Below are 20,511 nucleotides of genomic sequence, written 5' to 3'. Positions count from 1 at the left end.
ATTTATCATTTGTCTCCTCGATTTTTTCTGAGTTTTTTCCCATTATTTCTGAGAGGGATTTTGCTGTTTGGAAGGCATTTTCTGCCGTGTGGTACACCGCAGGTAGGCTTAGGTCAGCAGGCCCCTTTGGAGGCAGATTGTAAGGGTCATCGGCGTAGATTTCCACCGAGCAGGTCCTCTGCCACTTAGTGATATATGATATTTTCTTGTGAGATGACAAGTTCTTCGTGGATCGCTCCTTGAGAATGCTCTCTGGTATCAGATCTTTGCATTTCGTATATGCAACGTTGATTTCCTCATCGGAGAAGGCATCACTGACAGATTGTATAGCGGACTCGACGTCGGAACGGTTCGATCGGTATTGTATATAGTAAAGACAATTGTTTGCGAGTACGGAACTTGTGTGTGGGGCACAGGCACCAGTAGGTGCCAGGGTCACTTGCGCAACGGTTGGAGGTTGGTCGGATGACATTTTTGTGGTAAGAGAAGGGCCAAGCACTAACACATACACTACATTCTTTTACCCATTTTCCAGGACCAATAGGCCTCGAGTAGCTGTGATTTGAAAGATTTCTAAGGCACTGATTGGAGCAGAAAGAATATTAGAATATCTGCAATTGCACAACACTCTCCGGCTTACATGCCGGGTATTACGTGGAGACACTATTAACACATTGCTTACTATAAAAGGTATAATCACCAAGGGCGAAAAACCCTTCTTATCTGTGAAGAAACGCAAGAGACACCTCCAACACGTCTGCCCCACACATTGGTGGTCACACCAAAGCAGAGAACTTTGAACTGGAATGTTCCTGATAGACCCGAGAACTGAAGGAACTTCTGAGATTCCTGATTTATTGGAATCTGGAGATGAGCGTCCTTGAGGTCCACCGTAACCACCCAGTCTTCTCTCCGGACTGACCTCAGCACCGAATGAGAAGTTTCCAAATAAAACTTTGTTGGAACAACAAAGCGGTCGAGCCCCGAAAGGCCTATGAGTCTCAAAGATCCTCCCGCTTTGGCTGTAACAAACATCTGACTGTAATAACCCAGAGATATGGGAGTGGGTTCTATTGCTCCCTTCTCTAACAAGGAACGAATCTCCTTTGCCAAAGCTATCCCTCTGATAGACGACGGGGAATAACTGGGAAGATACACCACTGAGCTGGACAGATGAGGCGCAAGGAAAGGGACCCTGTGCCCGATCCTCAAAACCTCGACCACCCAACTCTCTGCTCCCCACTCCTCCCAGATGTGTGCCAAGTGGGAGACACAACCTCCTATTTGTACAGACGAGGGAAATGTCTCCTACTTGCAAAAATCTTTCCCTGGGGAAGGCATTCCAGAACTTCAGGGAGATCTAATAACTTTAGCCGCAACCCAGATCATCGCTTGTTGCAACTCTACAGCTGAAGTCGAGGAAACGAAGTTTACCATCGCTGACACATCCTCCTCCTTGAACATGGTATCGCTGAGTGCAATGGGAACCCATGACAGAGCCTTCTTATTGATGTCCGGAAATGAGGGGGCCAGATGACTTAGATATAAGTTTCTCCTCCTCTTCTTGAAGAACATAGTACACCCAGCAGAGACATTAGCCTGATACACCAACCCCATTGACAGCGAAGTTATTAGATTGTTAAATAAAACCAGATCCAATGGCACATACCCGTCCCATTTCAAGAAACCCATTAGGCCAGATAACTTCCATATAGATTGTGATAATGCTTCTTTCTGACTGAAGATGGAACGCATTTTCCAGATTAAACTTCCGCAAGGAAACCGCTACTAGCCTAGATGATGAAGGAACTCTAGACAGAAGTGCCTCCACCGATTCGTTCAGAGGCACTGTTACCGGCCAAAGGGTTACCGGCCACACTGTACAACCCCTTCCAAATAGGAAGTAAGGTTGAATCCTGCTTACCTGAACCAATGAGCGCAGCCAACCTGGTGTCTGCCTCGTTCAAAGCCTGCTCGACACGACCGAACCAAAATAACTTATTAGATGTTTGAGGAACCACAGGTTTTAAAGAATACAATGTTTCAAACATTGCCTGATCGGGCTGTACCGGTTCTTCAGGAGCTTTTGATTGTGGATATAGTAAGTGAATGAATTCTATCATACGCTTGTATTCATTTGAAGTAGCCTTAGGAAAGGCAACTTCCTGAACTTGTTCTTCCTCCTCTACAAAACCTTCTGCATCCGGATTGTCCGGTAAGGCCAAAGCATGAAAAGAGACAGGGTGACCACCAGGAGAACCTAACCCCAAAGAAGAGGAACCCAATACCTCCGAATACATCGATACCTTACATAATGTATCCATACCTACACCGGAGCCAATCTCCAAAGGTTGCACAAAAGCATCATCACCAAACTGTGAAGGAAAAACAACTATCTCCAACGCACTCCCCACCAATGGGTGTGCAGAACCTAACCCTAGTACACCTGTGACTGCAGCACCAAAGTGGCAAAACGCCTAGTTGCGCAACCCTTCCGCCTCTGAGATATGATTGCGCAACCGGTACCCTAGTCAATCCTGGCTGAGCCGAACCTCTCCCATACAACGACTGTGATGCAATACCTGCATCCAACACCAATTGGTGCCCAGGATTCGCACCTGTGACCTGAACCACCTGTTCTCGGTTGAAACAGTGTCCCACTCGGACGAAGACCCGAAGCCGATGAAACATCCATAAATGTGGAGGGAGTACTTACCCCGGAAGACCCGAAACCACACCCAACCAGCACCACCTGCTTTAGACAAATGAACAGCCAGAACCTCAGGAAAAGTTGAGAAAGAAGTCAAAGGAGAATGAAAACGTGAAGAAGCCACACTCTGTGCCACCAACGGAGCACCAACCGCCAAGGTTGAATAGGTGGTGGAAGATAGGCTCGATGTACCCATACTTACAGGTGCACCCAACGACAAACTATGATCTGCTGAAACTGCCATAGCAGCCGCAAGCTCAATACCTTCTGCCCAAAATGGGGGCAGAAAAGCGGATACCATCGGAATCGAAACATTAGGTGATGGAGCAAAAGTGTCACCTAGAACTGACCCCACATGCTTTGCGGCCAGAATCTTACAACCCACATCTATTAACTGGCTCAAAAGCGGCTTTGTGGAAGCTTCTCCCACCACCTGGGAACAGGTTGAAGTCTGTGCAATTTCTTGGCCCGAAGCAAAGGAACCGGGCGAAGGAAGACTAGATAGATGTGTAAGGGAACCTCTGAAACTGACACCGAAGCAGTGGCTGAAACGGAAATATGAGGAGAATTTAGAGGGAGATTTGGAATGTAAGGTTGGAATAGAAATGGAAGGAGCAGAAGAGGATTGAGGAGAAGAAGAAACCATCTTTTTGAGGGAGAGAAAATAGACTGAATCACGACTGCCCTGATAATAAAAAAACTCATTTGAAAATTCAGGGAAATTCCTCAGAAGATGTCCATTATATTGGGAAACCCAAGATGGAAACCACTGTCTTACCAATAATCTATACCCTTGAGATAGACCAACGAAATTAGCATTATATTCTGCCAAATTAAGGGACTGATCGTCAGCATTACCAATACTGAAAGAACGACCCTGTTCCAACACAAGGAAAGAGGACCTTCGAAGGAGAAGGCACCTCCTCCTGAAAATCTAAAACCGACACTGAATCAAACTCCACCGCAACTGTGGGTTTAGACGTCTCCTGATGACGCCTAGATGCTGGAAACAATACATTCAAAGGGTTCAAAGGAGAAACCACCCAAACCGAATTTTGATCCAAAGTAGAACGCAAGGGAGCCTGCCCCTTGCAACTTAATTTCCTGCACACCTAACTTGCTATCTCTACACATCTGAGCCTGACCTAGAGCTAACTCTACTTCAGAACTTACACCATGAGGGGAAGAGGTGGAATCTGCTACTAACACTGCCTGCTCTGTGCCAGAGGGGCTGGCAGATTCTGGAACAGGCAGGGGTACTGAAACAGAACGATTAGTATCCCCTAAACTACTACTCTTTGGTCTAACTCAATTTACTTATAAAGCTTGCAAACAAACTCGTCATACTTGCTGAAAGTTTATCTTTTAGTTTCCTAACATCTCTACCTTAAGCTTGCTTTTTGAAGCTAAGGACTGTTTATGTTTGAGGTAATCCTCCATATGATTGATTCACCAATCCCTACATTCGTCACACCTCTGCCTAAGATTACATTGCACCTTTCTGCAGCTTATACATAGAGAATGTCTGTCATTTTAGAGGGTCCTCATCCTTCCCTTGCATGAGTTGCAGGAACGAGGAGCTCTGACATCTCCGGCAGCAGGTTATTCGAAGGCATGGTTGTAGGAGAAGGCTTAGGGAAACTGGCCAGCTGAGATTCCTTTTGAAGTTTTTCCATCATCAAATCCAAGAGTCAATCCAATGGGGTAATCCAAAATAAATCCAAAGTCATCAATCAAACTCATCCACTGCAAAGCTGAGAAAGTCGGGCTAATGAGACCAAAAAAGTTCGCTAGCGACGGGATACGCCTAGACCGTCGAGAGAACTGTAAGCAATTGAACGGTAGGCCAAGGGCAGCCGGTACATACAGCAGTGTTGCCAACCATTCACAGGTAACTCAGATGACAGTTTACCTACAACATTGGTAACACTGTCAGTTAATTACCCAATTGATGGGTAAGTTCTGTGAGGATGTAGTTCGGGCTGGTCAGTAACCAGGACTAATTCTGGTGTTGCAATAACTGATTTAGACCTCCAAAAGGTATTTTGAAGGATAGCGGAAAGCGATAAGTTGTGACGGAATGCCAGGGAATTTGTTACCACTCGAACTTCATACACCTTGACTTTCAGGCAGGGGAAATCCAAATCTTTAGCTTGAGAATGAGCTTCAATAATTAACTTTAAAAAAGAAAGGGATAGCATTTTTTGAGAGAGGACGAGAGGGATTTTTAACTGAGCACCACAAACGGGAAGACTGCCCTCTTATTTTCTGCTTTCTGTGGAGGTAATATCTTAGTGCCCGCACAGGGCATAAGAGTCTTTCCTCTAGGATGGAATAGATTCTTGTTCTCAGCAAGAAAGCTTAGCAACAAGGAGCAAACTGCATCTCCTTGTGAGGAGCCAACTTTTTCATCCATAGCGGGAAGCTCACTTACACATCTCACCAACGCTAAGGCTACCAAAAAAGGTCTTCTTGGTCAAACTTCTCATAAACGACAAATGCAAAGGTTCAAAGGACAGACTAGAAAGCCATTTAAGGACAATGTCGAGATTCCATGCCACTGAATCCTTTGGGCACTTGGAAGTCTCGAAGGATTTAATCTGATCAGAAAGGTTACTATTCGAGGACAGATCTATTCTATACTTGAACTGGGAAGTAAGCATCACTCTATAACCCCTAATTGTAGGAGCCAAATGATTAGTCCCTTAAAAATAGAAGGAAGTCTGCTATGTCACTCACAGATGTCTCAGAAGAAGGCTTTAGTCTGCTTACACAATCTTCTAAAGATTCCCCATTTAGACTGGTAGAGTCTATTAGATGTGGCACTTCTGCAGTTTGCAGAATTATCGTTTTTAATTCGAATTTTAATACCTGATATTTGGAGGTCAGCAATGTTTACTGGTACTTTGTCATAACATACTTTGTTATATACATATATGGCTGTACCTAAATTTCCTTCTTCCTGTGATGTTGATATTAAGGTATATTTACCTATTGTTGGTATTGTATTATTGACATGTTGTAAACACAATATCATAGGTTCATATGCCTTTAATAACCTTTGTACTTCTCCCAGGTGTAATCTGGTCTGTAGACCATTTATGTTCCATTGTATGATATAACTATTGAAAATATTATGTTACATCGGTCATGTTTTGTTTTCTTTTTTTGTATTATTATCAATTTGAATTTTTTCTAAAATTTTATTTACCACATTCAGTTGTTAATCTTTATAATATTTTAAGTGCTTAATACACATACATCCTTTTTCATGGGTGTTTAAATCGGTGGCCTCTTTCTTTCTATAGTTCATAAAATTTTTTATAATGTTTGTTAAGCAATCTTTTGTTATATTTTTGTTATCATTGCACAATGCAATGAAGCAATCATTGCAGCCACATGTGTTGTCATGTACATCTACTGATTTGTTTGTTCTTGTTATACCAATTATTGGTGATGGAGTAATCTCATCACCCTTGACATAGTCACCATCATCCATGGTGTGGTTCTCCTCCACTTCTTTGGTGTTTTGGATCTCTGCATCCATAGGCTTTATTATTATTTTAGGAGATAAAGGTATGTTCTCATTTTGTTTTTGTTCTTTCTTCATATCTTTGGTTTTTGGTTTGACTGATGTTTCTCTAATTATAGTTGGTTTCTTTGTTTTTGGTGTTCTCTCGAAAGGTCTTTTTTTTTTCTTTAATTTTCGGTACATCACAACTTCCTCCCTCCACCTCTGTGGTAGTATCTTCTTGTGCTTCTATATGCATTAACACTTCAAATGAATTTGATCGAATATTATCCAATTCATTTGTACCTGTTTCCCGATTCTTTACTATCTTAGTTTTTTCCTGCATATTACTGACTTCTTCTTGAGACCCTTTTTGCTGCATCTTGTTACTTCTATCTATATGTTTTTTTGTTTCATTACTGGTTCCTGTTATAGAAGAATATGTAAGTTTCTTAGCAGGATCTTGAATTCCTCTCACTTTCAATTCTAATTTAGCCTCTGTTATAGACATGCCTGTTCTTTCTTTTAACATTTTTAATCCAGTGTTGTATATGCAATGCATGCATTCTTTGGATCTTGCATGATGATTCTGATCACAGTTTACACACTTAGGTTCACCGCATTTGCATTTGGTGGTGTGTTCTGCAGATCCACAGTAAGCACATACCAGTTCATTCCTGCAATTCTCTTTGTGTCCATAATTGCTGCAATTTTGACACTGCAGTGGCTTTGGAATATAGGGTCTTAACTCTCTATTTTGGCCTAAAATTTTGATTTTTTGAGGTAGTTGTGAACCCTCAAATTTTATTTTTGCTATTTTTACTACTTGTTTACTGCCTCTTTTACTTGTAATATCATATAGCTCGCAATCTTCAACATTGGGGTATCTCTTTTTCAGAGTCTAAAAGCATTTTCTCATTAATTGGTTCATCATTATTATCTGGAAGTACAATGGTACCCTGAATGCTGTTCATATTATCATGCTTTTCCGCTTTAACATTAATAGTATCTATAATTTTTAAAGACAAATAGTCTTCTGACTGGCTTTTTGTTGTGGCTTCTATAAGCCAAGTCTTCTCCTTTATTTTTCTGAAAGACATTTCTGTCGTTGGATGTCTGTTTAGTAAAAATTTCAAGGCTGAAATATTTTGTTCAGCTTCCATGGTTAGAAACCTTGACCAATTTCCACTCCCAAAGAGGGAGTCAAAGTGAGTCAAGGTTGGGTCATGACGGTACTGAGATTTCCTTGGTTTAATATATGGTATTAATGTTTTGATACCAACCTGGTCTTTGTGATTTGAGCTTCCGTTAGATTGGTCCAAATCTGTGCCAGAAGTCGTAGGGATATTTTTTTAAATTTTCCATATAATAAAATTGTAAACTTCGTCCAGGATGAGGTCCCTCTCACCAGGGAGGCCAACCTGGGGGAGGAGCAATACTGTTACACAATGGTAATTACCCTAGGACACTCACCTGGATATACGCCATACCCACAATGCCTTAAAGGTTGTCAGTCCCATGAGATCGGACCCAGCACTGTGGGCATGGCTTGACATAAAAATTTCCCCTCGCTCAACCACGTCAGGTACTCTAGTTTTACGGGTGGAGTGGCATGCCGTCCAACTCCACCCTCCATCAAATTAAAAGAGCAGTCAATTCAATAGTCCAAAACTATGCCAAGGTCGTCAACGAAAGAAGAAGGAGGGAAATGGGAAAATTTAAAAGAGGAGGAGTAAAGGAGTTAAAGGTCCCAATGTTCAGTTGGATCCACAGCAAAGAGCATAGGCATAAAGGGACATACTCTCTCAGCAGTGGATCCCTAAGCCCCCCACCTCATCAAGGAGTTGGGATCAGGTGGAAACTACATTATTAATTCAGTAAGTTAGTACACTTAGCATCTCCACCTATAAGTTAGGTAGGCCATTGTAGTTAGCCATATCGCTGCTCTAAAACCTCAGTTAGAGAAGGAGAGCTGTTTAGTCGAGGCGATAGACTTATTAGCCAAGGCCTTTACGCCCAACAGGAAGTGAATGCCTTCTTAACAGGGGGAGCTGTTACATTTATAGATTGCCTCGTCTCCCCAGTATTATCAAAATGAATTATTTGCTAGAAGAGCAGCCATTTTTACTCACACTTTTACGATATTGGGATCAGCATGTATGTCTGCCCCAAAGACGGGGAGAAATAAGCCGTTAACGACTAGAGACCTAGTGTAGGGTAAGAAGGGCAGGTCGTAGGGGTTATATGGGCTGCTGAGTGGGCTTTAGGTAGTCCTAGCTTTAAGACCTCTTTTCCCACAACTCTGCTGGCTGTGTTTTTGCATCTTTCCAGACAACACCGCAGGCCTTGCTTGTACTGAGGCCCCCTGCAAATGCCCTGACTAGCCCTCAGTTGACTCCAGATACTATAGCGGACAGACATGTTCGCCTCTGACTTGTGGTCAGCCCTTTGTTCATTATCGCTGGTTGGAGCCCTCATCAGACATCACTCTACATGCGCAAGCCGCTAAGGACTAAGGTACGTCTCGAAAGTGCAAATTCCAACCAGCCCTATTTCTCCAAGATAAATCTTGCTATTTTCATTTTCAAATTTCCATTTTCTCACTCCTCTAACAAAAATCCTTTGTCCACCCTCGTAGCACGTGCCACTCCTGTGACCTGTCCAAGATTAAGATCTTCATTGAGCATTACAATTAAGCACTAGAGTTCCTCCCCTTTGTGTGTGATTAAAGATAAACACCCTCCATAGTGCATTAGCTGTAATATTGTGCAAGAAGTCTTTATTTTATGTTGTGTGTAATTTGGGGAATTCATTTCTAGATTGCCCCTGCTGATTCTGTGCTTCCTGTCTCCTTGCAAGCGCTTTTATTACCGGATATTATAAATTTGGAAACCAGCTTTGCAGTAGATGTTGAATTTGGCCATTCTTTTCATATTGTGAATGATAGGAATGATCCAGACAGTACATGGCGCTCTTACCACGTGGCCTATATTCCTTGCCTTTATCTCAGGCCAGTCAGTATTTTTTTGTAAATAAATGTAATTTAGATTAATCAGCTGAGTTTCCATGGCGACCTTCCGAAAGCATATAACAATCCTATTAACTCACGGTAAGTCATAAGCACTCCATCTTTTCCTATTTTCCCCTTACATCTTTTACTGCCAGCCAGCTTGTAAAACGTAAAAATACATACTACATATAGCTTCTGTTACAACCCTGATATAGAGATACATTACTATTTTTCTACTTTGTAATGCTGGCAGGACCTGGTCAAAGAGAGGCATGTAAACAAGATCTGAAAAATTGCAGCCAGGATCAGGAGAGTAACGCTATGCCCAAGTCATAAGTTATACCACCTGTAACGGAGTGAAGAAACAATAAAGCTGTGAGTACTTTACACTAAGTGTGTATTTAATCTACCTTAAGCCAGCGAAATTATTAAGTTATGACAATTGTCTTCTTAGGCTTGTACAGCAGCTTCAGGTTAGTTTTCACAAGAGCGCCGCCAACAACGAAACCCCGCTTGAAGAAGACTCATAAAGTTATAATCCAAGAAGAGGAATCCAACGATAAAGAGTCACTTGATTTGAAATGTATAGTAAACATGAGTTCTGTTCAACCTTATGTTGTTAGTTGTCAATTGAATCATAAGCCATTTTTATTTGAAATTGACACCGGTTTAGCTATTTCCACATTAAAGTATGATAATTTCAAGAAGTTAAATTGTACATTACTGAACTGTAGAACTAAATTGCAGGGTTATAACTAAGTGCCAATTAAAGTATTTGGGAAGGTCAAAGTTTCAAATTTTCAATACAAACAGCAAAATCATTCAGACGTTGAATTCATAATTGTTGGGTCAGAAAACTATAATGTAGATAGTTTGAAACCTATTAAGAACTGTCAAACTCGATTGTATCCTAAAGTTGGTCATGTTCCTGTTTTTCAGGTCTGCACGGTGCCACTGACGTTACTCAGCGATGTTGAGAGTACGCTGCAAGAGCTTGAAAAAAATAAGATTATAGAAAGAGTAGAATTCTCAGAATATGCCTCACCAATTGTTACTGTTAGGTAGCAGAATGGATCCCTTAGGGTTTGTGGGGATTTTCGTAAAATAAATGAAATTCTTCATGAATCTAAATTCCCATTACCTAATGTCAGAATTAATTTCTAATGTGTCTGGATATAAGTATTATACCAGACTTGATCTCAAGAATGCTTATTTGCAAATGGAAGTTGCTCTAGAAGACTGTAAATATTTGGTAATTAACACACATTTGGGTCTATATAAACATTTACGGTTACCATTTGGTATCCATTCTGCTCCTGCAATATTTAAGAAGTTCATTTCCCAATTGTTAGCTTCTTATGATATTGCTTATCCATATCTGGATGATATTGTGATAGGTGGAGACTCACCAGCTGAACATGATAAACGTGCCACGAGCAGAGAGAGGAGCCCCATTAACTGTCCTTGTTTTCAGTCTGTTTCTTTGTTTAGTTTTAAAGTGGTGAACTCGTTCGCATTCAGCATTAGAGTGCGGCAAGCAAAGAGCAGTTAGAGCAAAATTGGCAAGGTCTGAAAAACTAGACTCCTTTTGAGACGCTTCTCCCCATTACTTATCAGGTGACTCATTAACGAGATGTTTAAGTTCATGTTGCAATATGGGAAACATTCTCCATTGATCATCCAGCTTTTGGAGTAGTGAGTGGTCATCTGGGGGTACAATCAGACGAAGCTCAGATGCAAGAGGGAATAAGGAGGGGATTCTTTCTCTGAATTCTGACGAGAGAGCATTTTTTGGACAGAGTTTAACTTTGACAGGACTTTGAGAAAAATAGCTCCAGTGCCTCCCACTGTTCCAATAGCCTTTGAACCACGTTACAATTGGAGACAAGCAGCGGCAAGCCATGTACGGACTAGATTTTTTTTTTCTTTTTTTAGAAATTAGCCTATTTCATGGAGGAGTTCACCGACCATTTATATTTGTAATTATATACTTATCAACACCTTAGAATTATCGTACAAACCGTACGATAATGGAAAATGCTATTGTACATGGTACCAAGTCCGTTTTTATCGTACATGTACGATAATTATAGAACGAGTGGCAACACTATGATCTTGAACTGCTTGATTGAGCTACAGTAGATCAGCACTGCAGTGGCGACCATTAAAAATGAACGAATGGAGGGCACTCCCGACAGCCACCTTACGACCACATCCAAGTTCCAGGTGATTGTTGCAGATTTCCTTTGCTTCGATGTATCTAATGACTTAATCAAGTTTCCCATGTCTTCATTCGTCAAAAAATCCGATCCTCTATGTTTAAATACCGAACTTAACATAGCCTTTTGTAAAGTCTACCAAGAGGCCGAGAAGATCCAGGAACCTCTCCTTCTGCAGCCAAAAGGAAGCCACTTGCGTCATCATTGTGCTGCTGTGGGACGTGAATTTCTTTAACACATCCCTCACTATGCTGAATGGGTGGAAGGTGTAAACATCTAGACCGGATCAATCTTGCAGCATTGCACCTGTCGCCCATGCTTGCGGATCCGGAGGCTGGGGTGCAGAATAGAGGAAAACGATGGTTCCTCGATGTTACAAACAGGTCTATCAACGGCTTTCCCCACCGTTTCCACAGGTCGGTGCACACTTACTCCTTCGGTAGAACCTGTTTGCCATGACTTAACCCGTCCGCCAGTGTTCATCTTTCCTTGGATAAATCGTGTTACAATGTTGGTATGGTTGTCAGGAGATCCTTGACAGTTTCGAACAACGAAAAAAATGGGTGCCCCCTTGATTCTTGATGTATAGGCTAGTGCGGTCATACTGTTTGAATGGACCGTGACTGTTTGTTATAGGGTTTCTGATGAGAATTTCTGAAGGGTCAGATGTTTTGCCTTCAGTTCTTTGACATTTATGTGCAATTTTCTTTAAGCTGTAGACCATTTCCCTGACACTTCCAAATTGTTGAGGAGAGCTCCCCAATCCAGACCTGACACATGTGAATATAATGTTAGGTTGGGGTTCATAGAGTATAGCATGTGGTTCATAGGGTATAGTTATCTTCCTATTGACAGTTTGTCTTCTACTGACCATCACTAAAGGTCCTCTTTTATTTCGGGAGTAATGTTGAATACGAAGGAGTCTGGGCGCCAGCTGGCCCACAGGAAGAATTGCATTACTCTGGTATGTAACCTTCCTGGTGGTACAAATTTCTCCATGGACGACAGTGCTCCCAGTAAGCTCATCCATTCTTTGGCTGAGCAAGATGGGCGATCCTCATCCCCAAATAAATGATCGGTTGAGAAGGAACTATAGTTGAGACTTCTCGAAGTCGATGATCCTCTCCTCACCCGACAAGCAAGCAAAGAGGGCGAAGGAGAAGGAAGAATACCAGGAGAGAAAAAATTGAGGGCAAACATCCGAAGTTTCCCTGGAAAATTCTTTCAGAGCATAAGCATGAATGTCAAAATCAACAACAAATATACTGTAGTGCCCTTAATATCACAAAAAGTGGGTTTGTATATTAATTATTAATATATCAAACACAGTATATTCAAAACATATTAAAATAATAAACGAATGGTCCCACCAGGAAAATCGAGATTAACGGCAGTCAGCAAGAGATCATGAAAACACGACAGCCAAAAGCAAAGTGGAATGTTTACAACCGGGCGGCAGTTATTACCTAACTACCTTGTTCAAGAGTTTTAACGGCCGTGTCCAACTTCACCGTAAGCATATTCCTATTGTAATGGACCGAGGGTTTGTATGTTGTGTAGGAACAAAGCGTGCAACTAATAGCGTTTAAGTGAGCTGTGTGTGACCCCTAACCCGGTAATCCTATGGTTTATGGGGTCCAAAATTCACTGTTCCCCTGAGTATGTTTAAGTTTCCTTTTCTAAATTCAATTTCTTCTTTCGACAGATCTGCAAACAGAAGTATATTTGCTAAAAAAAAATAGCAGTTTATCTGGCTACCGAAGCACAGATTGTAAAAATACAAAGTGCCTGCAACCGCCTTTGTGGCGTGAGAGCTTAAGAACCAGACACTTCTTGATAAAAAAAAAAAAAATTGCAGTTTATCTGCTTACTGAAGTAGAGATTCACGATTTTCTCAAAATTATATGGGTCTCTGTCCCTTAAGACACGTTTTGGTAAAACTAAGTAAGTGCTTCTGAGTTTGACCAAAAATGTATTTACACTGAAAGAATATACTAAGGATGTTCTAAGAAAGAAGGAAGTTAGTAGTGGTAAGACCTGTCAGTCTAGAAAACAGAACTTGAATATTTGTACCTACAGAAAAAAAATAAGTCCTTCATGTAGTTGCCTCTGTCGTGTCACTTATATTACTGTGCTCCTGGTCGTTCGTTTGTGTGCTGCGCATTCACTAATTGTCATGGAGAACAACATCTTCCGAATGACATCACTAAAAAAAAAAAAAAAATAATAAAATAAAATAAAAAACTCCAACCAACAAAGTGACATCATTAGATAATATCCAATTGTAGTAAATAAGCACGATTCAATTTTCTCTAAAAGAGAAACAAGTAGTCTTTTTAACCAATGATAAAGTATTCAGTGTTCCCGAGTCCCGTTTTTTTTTGGGGGGGGCAGGGGGTTAAATATACCTATTTTCCCCTAAATAAGTGTTAGTCGGGCCAGTACCTTGAGTGAATTGCCGGGACCATCATTACGCTCTGAATTTGCTGCCGCGGAAAGTTTTCCATTAGTGTGAAAACTGCTGTGTAAACTACACTCATTTCACTCATTATTATTATTGTGGTCTTATGGAAAGACTGGTCACTTTTGCCCAAAATCACAGGCTAATTTTGTCAAAGCTGCTGCTGCACTGTATCCTCCACTGTAAGGTCAGTTATTTCTTGTACGTGTTTTGATTATCATGTATGCTGTCAATTGAGACTTGTTTACTTAAGAGCAGCACAGCGTTACAAGTTCCAGGCACTGGAGTATTGTCTCTCAGTTATAAAATTATGTATAGTTACCACGATAGGTACTGTCGGCCAAAATACTGATGGCATAGTTTCATAATTTTTCGTTCACCTGCCTGACGCACGATTCATGCCTTATTTATCTTATTTTTCTTTTCAAAGATGGAAGAAATCATGTGTAATGACGTTAAAAACAGTCACTGATATCTTTAGAACATTACGTTATGTTATTGTGTAAAACTATTTTCCTATAGCAAACAATAGATATACATTACCAAATAGATAGGAGACACCTATCACTATACTCCATTTTTTTCCATCTGTCCATCCACCTGTGGTGTATGCGCATGGTAACACTGCGCCCCAGGCTTTAAATAATATCCTATTTCGAATATTAATGGTGTAATTCGTATACAGTAAATTAAAACACTTTTCAGTTACAATGTACTGTCGGCCAAAAAACTATTGGCAGGGTTTCATAATTTTTCATTCACCTGCCTGACGCACGATTCATGCCTTATCTATTGATTTTTCTTTTCAAAGATGGAAGAAATCATATGTAATGACGTTAAACACAGTCACTGATATCTTTAGAACATTATGTTATGTTATTGTGTAAAACTATTTTCCATATAGCAAAATTGACATGAACGAAACGAAGTGATAAAAAACGTCATATCACAACCATAGATATACATTACCAAATAGATAGGAGACACCTATCAATAGTAGTATCTCATAAACATAGTCCTTAAATTATCATTTCAATATTAAGTTGAAGGTAGTTGAACCATTCCATTTCTTAAATTTTATAGAAAACATTGGAATCTCACAAAATGCTATCAAATTTAAAAAAAAAAAGAAAGAAAAAAAAAAAAAAAACGATATCCTACCAGTGTGAACCAGTTGACCTAACTATTGCTTTTGATGTTATGTGCACGGGAATCTGTCAATGTGTCATTTATCGGTCTAAGTAACATCCCTCGAAGAGCGAGAGTCAATTATTGCACTGCATTCGGTGCAAGTTCCTGTTGGAGAGATATCAAGAAAGCTTAATAAACCAGAGAGAATCATACATAGATGAATCAAATTGTTTAAAGAACTGCAAAATTTAGAACATGGGCCTAGAGGTGGAACACCTCAAATCACCACAAGAGAGCAAGTCAATACAGTAGTGTAAACGTTGCTGAGCAACATTCATTTGTGAACCTTGAATTCTAGTGCATCGTCACGACATTGCTGAACCAGGAATCATGACTAGCTCTACGCTTATGACTGGTGTCTGATGAATACTTTAGATGGAGTAAGAGATTTTTAAATGTACACTTGAAATCTTTGATAGTTGTCAAATGAATAAGTCTAATGAATAAGCAAACTTATCTTTGAAGGATGAGAGATTCAGTTAGGCTTACTCTTTTTGTTTTGTTTTTTTATCGGTGGCCAGTCAATACCACGGATAGGGAGGGAAACAGTTTCAATGATGCATGCATTTTTTTCCCTTCAAAACCTAAAGAATACATCTTATTGGGAGATACTTTATTAGCATCGGCCTAATCCTTCCATCACTCCTATACGCTACCTCCGCTCTCTTCTACATCTCAGGCGACTTGATCCGACTTCTTGTTACGAACTCCATCGCGTGAAAGCATCACTATAATGATGACGATTATTTTAAAATTCCCCGCACCAACAACGGACGGGAGCCTTAAAATGCATGTTTATAAAACATATTCTGTTCAAAGAAACTTTATCTTTCATTCCACAAAATATGTGCATACACTCGTGTTACGCCCTGTAGCCGTCAAAGAGCAACCCCTTTATTAAAGCAGAGGGCTTTTCTTAAAAAAAAAAAAAAAAACATGAAATAGACTTGAACGAGAACGTCACCTTTCATATTTCTTATCCTTTCAGCTACTTATGATATGCTTATGGTAGTAGGTCTAGGTATACATGTGAAACTAATTTGAATTAATTTCTATTTAGAAGAAATGAATAGCTACAGAAAGATCAACCTAAGAATGCTTTAATGAAAGTAAGCCTTTCTTAATGTATTCGTCAGTTTTAACTCCCACACCTTTCCAACGTGTCCAATTGAAACAGGATGATATGCAAGGAATTAAATAAAAAACAAGACTGAATTATATTCGTTTGATTTTTTTATGATTGCTTTTTGACTTTGAATAGCTAGGTCTGAGTTAATTATGTTAAGCAATTATGAAAAGGATAAGAATAAAGGCGAACATGGCTAATAGAACAAGAATAACCGGAATAATAAAATAAAGCAGATTAATATATTATATATTATATATATAGATATATATATATATATTATATATATTGATGATTTAAATATTCATTAATATTATGTATTCGAGAGAGTATACTGTTGAAAATAGACCTAGGCTAATCATGTGGGAAAATCAGAAGTCCAATTTAGGCCCACTAAATGTGTCATGCAAATTATTTTATTGATCAAAGGACAAAATTAGTTTAATTAAACATCGTTTTCAAATAATGTTAACGCCTTGATGTATTATTTATCGGCTGTAGGAGATGAAATGACAACACCCCCAGTGCAGTACGATACGTTGAGTCAAGACTCGAGCGGCAGCAAAGCCAACTTCAAAATCTTCGGTATGCTGTCACAAAGCCAGAGTTGAGAATAAAATTAGAAATCGTGGACCCATCAGTATATATTTTCCTTACTTTGCAAAATAATTATCTTTAATACGTTGAATAAGTCTCCTCAATACTAATGTAATTTATCTCAAGTATAGCACCTTTGAAAGGAAATGTTATCTATTATTAGGTAAATAATCTGGCACCTGCATATGGCAATATTTCCATAACGAACAATGAATTAAGAAAATATGCCAATTCTTTGTTGGCCGTCTGTACGTTGGTACATACATGATGCAGTACCTAATTGCTACCTCCTGTCGCCGCTGTGGCTAGCGTGCGCAGGGCATTATTACTACTTGCCAGTATACATACATGCTGGCTAGATTCCTTTAAAAAAGGCTGATAAGGCGCATAGTGCTGTTCCGCCAACCCCTAGCCTAGGCTAGCCAATCTTTTTAGACGTAGCTAGTGGGTCGAAGTTTTGTATGCCGAGTAAAAGGGTCTACCATAAATATGAATCCACATGTGTCTCTCCACTGGAAATTACGAAATTTTTGTCTGAAGTATACATTTCAGGCCATTACCACCCCTCCAACACAAACCCCGGTCCCCACTGTGGTACCCCAGGATTGTGAGATGGGAAAATGGGGATTATTACTTAATGCCGCCAACATGAATGCTAAATTTTAACATAATCAACTACAAATGCATTGGAAGATATTTTTTCTGCAAAAAAGAGATGGAGCTTTTATTAAGATTTACCCATGTTTTTGTTTATCTAGGTTCTCCCTTTATTCCTTTGTTTTTTTTTACAACCTCTGCTTCTGTACATAGGTAAACTGCTCATATCTTAATTGTTTTCTGTAGCTCAATAAGTATTTGAAAAATGTGTGCTGATCTTGACTAACATAAAGCAGTGAACTTGGACCCCTAAAGTGTAGGATTTGCCCCTAGCCTATACTAACCTACCTAAAATCTTAGCACAACCTTGCAAATTTCCCAGCCTAACCTAGGCCAACAATTTAATAAAAGCTCTGAAACAGTAAATATTCCACTGCAAATACAACGTGTAGGAACTGTCATTCAAATAACCATACAGTGACCTATAAATTAGGCACAGCACTGTAAAGTATTAAAATCTAGTATTCAATACAATTTCTTATTAAGCAGACACTGTCAAAAGTAATATATATATATATATATATATATATATATCTATATATAGATATATATATATATATATATATATATATATATATATATATATATATATAATATCTGAAATGTATATCTAAGTGAACCTTAACTCAAGCTTGGCATACCTATAGCTTAGTAGTACATATAGGCCAAGGGCCTTGGTATAGGCTACAGCAACATGAACTGTCCAATTTTTGGTATTAGGTACTTCTTTACTTTAATAAACAATGGAACATTGGAATTTTTAGGTTCCACCTTTAAGTATCCTTAAGTAATTCTAGGCAATACTCCGCACGGACTGCAAGGAACTTTTCCACGAATATGACAGCCACTAGGGATTGGGGCGTCTAATGTATTTCGCCGTTTAGTACTGGGTCCCTGGGGGGTAATTACAATAGACCCACACAAAAAAAAGTAATAGAGACACAGCGGGCATTTCTTTGGAAAATGCAGTTTCCTATGCTTTATGAAACTGTAATTTCTAATACGCAACCCAAATATTATAGGAAAATGTAATTTCCAATGAAACACCGGACGCCGAGCTATTACCTAGATCTACAGTTTTTACATTCTTTCCCATGGGGCTGGTTCTGAATATACTGCTGATGGGATGAGGGCTTAAGGTACCTTTAAAGTATACATTTGCCCATTTTTCTATTACAAAACATGTAAACCTTTACAGATGCATGGGCGTTAATTAAATCTGGGGCGTAAACACTTACTACCACCGACGAAACACTTGATATAGAACCACAATAACTCAAGAGTTACGCAAGGATACATAGGTCATGGAATGACTCACCAACTTTAGTTACTTTACCAAAAAACTGTCTAGTGCTACTGCTATCTATATCCATAATCCATCAAGAATAACGGTTTCATCGGTTCAAAAGGGCAAACAAACGTGAAAAGGCTGCGAGTTTTACCTCAGATACTCTAATTACCGTTGTTTCTCGAAGAGTGGATGCAAATCATTTCCATTTTTTTTTAAAGATTAGGTATATACCTTTCTTGAGAACTATGTAAAAATGTTAGTTAAGGCAGCCATTAACGTTCAGTCATACCTGCGTAGGTTTAATGCACAGCAGATTGTGGTCAACAATTGTGTCGAATGCTGCACTTTGTCGAACATAACCAGTATAGGCTACCCCACTTTCTACTTCCCATAATATTTATACTATCATTTGTATTGTAATTGCGCACAATGTAGTTTCTGTTGAGTGGTTTTTATGTAAGCTGTCTGATCATCAGGTATAAGCTTAATTGTTTCAAGTGTTTCCACTTTCCACCATTAATCACTGGTCCTGAAGTGGCAATTTTCCTGCCGAAAGTGTGACTTCGGCCGGCCATATTGAAAGGTCTCGGTTCAGCTAGTACTATACTTTATTACTATTATTTTTTTACTAATATTATTATTATTAGTGTTGCTGATATTATTATTGTTATTATTATTCTTAAATATATAACTGGGCCCAATTTCATTGAGAAAAGTTATCTTACAAAACAGGTTGGCCTAAGCACTCCTAACATTGTGGTAAAGGCCTAAATTACAGGATTTTCTTTGCATACAGTCACTAAGCACTAACTAGACAGTAATGTACAATCACTAAACACTAGTATTCACAATACACTTACACTCACTAAACACACACTTACTCTACACTCACTAAATACTCACATTTAACATACATTCACACTCAATAACACTGTACACTCATTGAATACTCAATGCTCACCAGGCACTCCCTACACACTAAACGCTCATGAACCACGTTTAACTCACTATATCTCAAACACTCAGTAAACATTCACTAAACACTTACTTAATCCTAAACATTAATTAAACACTAAACAATTGTTAAGCACTCACTACACACTAAACACTCATTAAGTACTCACTAAATATTCACTAAGTGCTCACTATACACTCACTAAACCCTAAACACTCATTAAATGCTAAATGCTCATTAAACCCCTTAACACTCATTAAACACTAAACAGTGAATGGCCATCCATTCATTAAACACTCAATAACCATTACACACTAAACATTCACTAAATACTCAATAAATACTTACACACCATTCACTAAACACTAACATTCACAAGTCATTCACCAAACACTCAATAAACGCACATTAAACATTCACTAAACACTAACATTCATAAGACATTCACTAAACACTCATTGCACACAAGCATTCACAAAACATTAACTGACCCTAAACATTCACTGAATACTTACACATTAAACATTTAGTAAACATTCACTGAATACTTATATAATAAACATTCACTAAACACTCACACACAAAACATTCACTAAACCCTAAACACTCACCAAATGCTTACACACTAAACATTCACTTCACTAAACACCAACATTCTCAAGACATTCACTAAACTCATTAAACATTCACTGAATACTTACACACTAAACATTCACTAAAACTGTGAAGATTTGCAAAACATTCACTTAATACTTACAAATAACATTCAATAACATTTACAAA

At 39.1% G+C, this 20,511-nt stretch overlaps 1 long non-coding RNA gene across 1 annotated transcript in view; it reads right to left on the bottom strand.

Moving 5' to 3' along the window:
* LOC135223629 (uncharacterized) overlaps positions 1 to 15,207 on the bottom strand; it is a 59,886-nt gene extending 44,679 nt beyond the window's left edge. The window contains exons 1-2 of the long non-coding RNA XR_010316547.1: positions 15,073 to 15,207; positions 13,528 to 13,656 (exon numbers count right to left, since the gene is read on the bottom strand). This is a non-coding gene — a long non-coding RNA (uncharacterized LOC135223629). The remainder of the gene's footprint in view (positions 1 to 13,527; positions 13,657 to 15,072) is intronic.
* Positions 15,208 to 20,511: the final 5,304 nt, after the last annotated feature.

This window comes from Macrobrachium nipponense, chromosome 10 (assembly GCF_015104395.2).
Source record: "Macrobrachium nipponense isolate FS-2020 chromosome 10, ASM1510439v2, whole genome shotgun sequence".
Taxonomy (NCBI): domain Eukaryota; kingdom Metazoa; phylum Arthropoda; class Malacostraca; order Decapoda; family Palaemonidae; genus Macrobrachium; species Macrobrachium nipponense.
The sequence above is the reverse complement of the archived record's forward strand: the minus strand, read 5'-3'. Positions and strand labels throughout refer to the sequence as shown.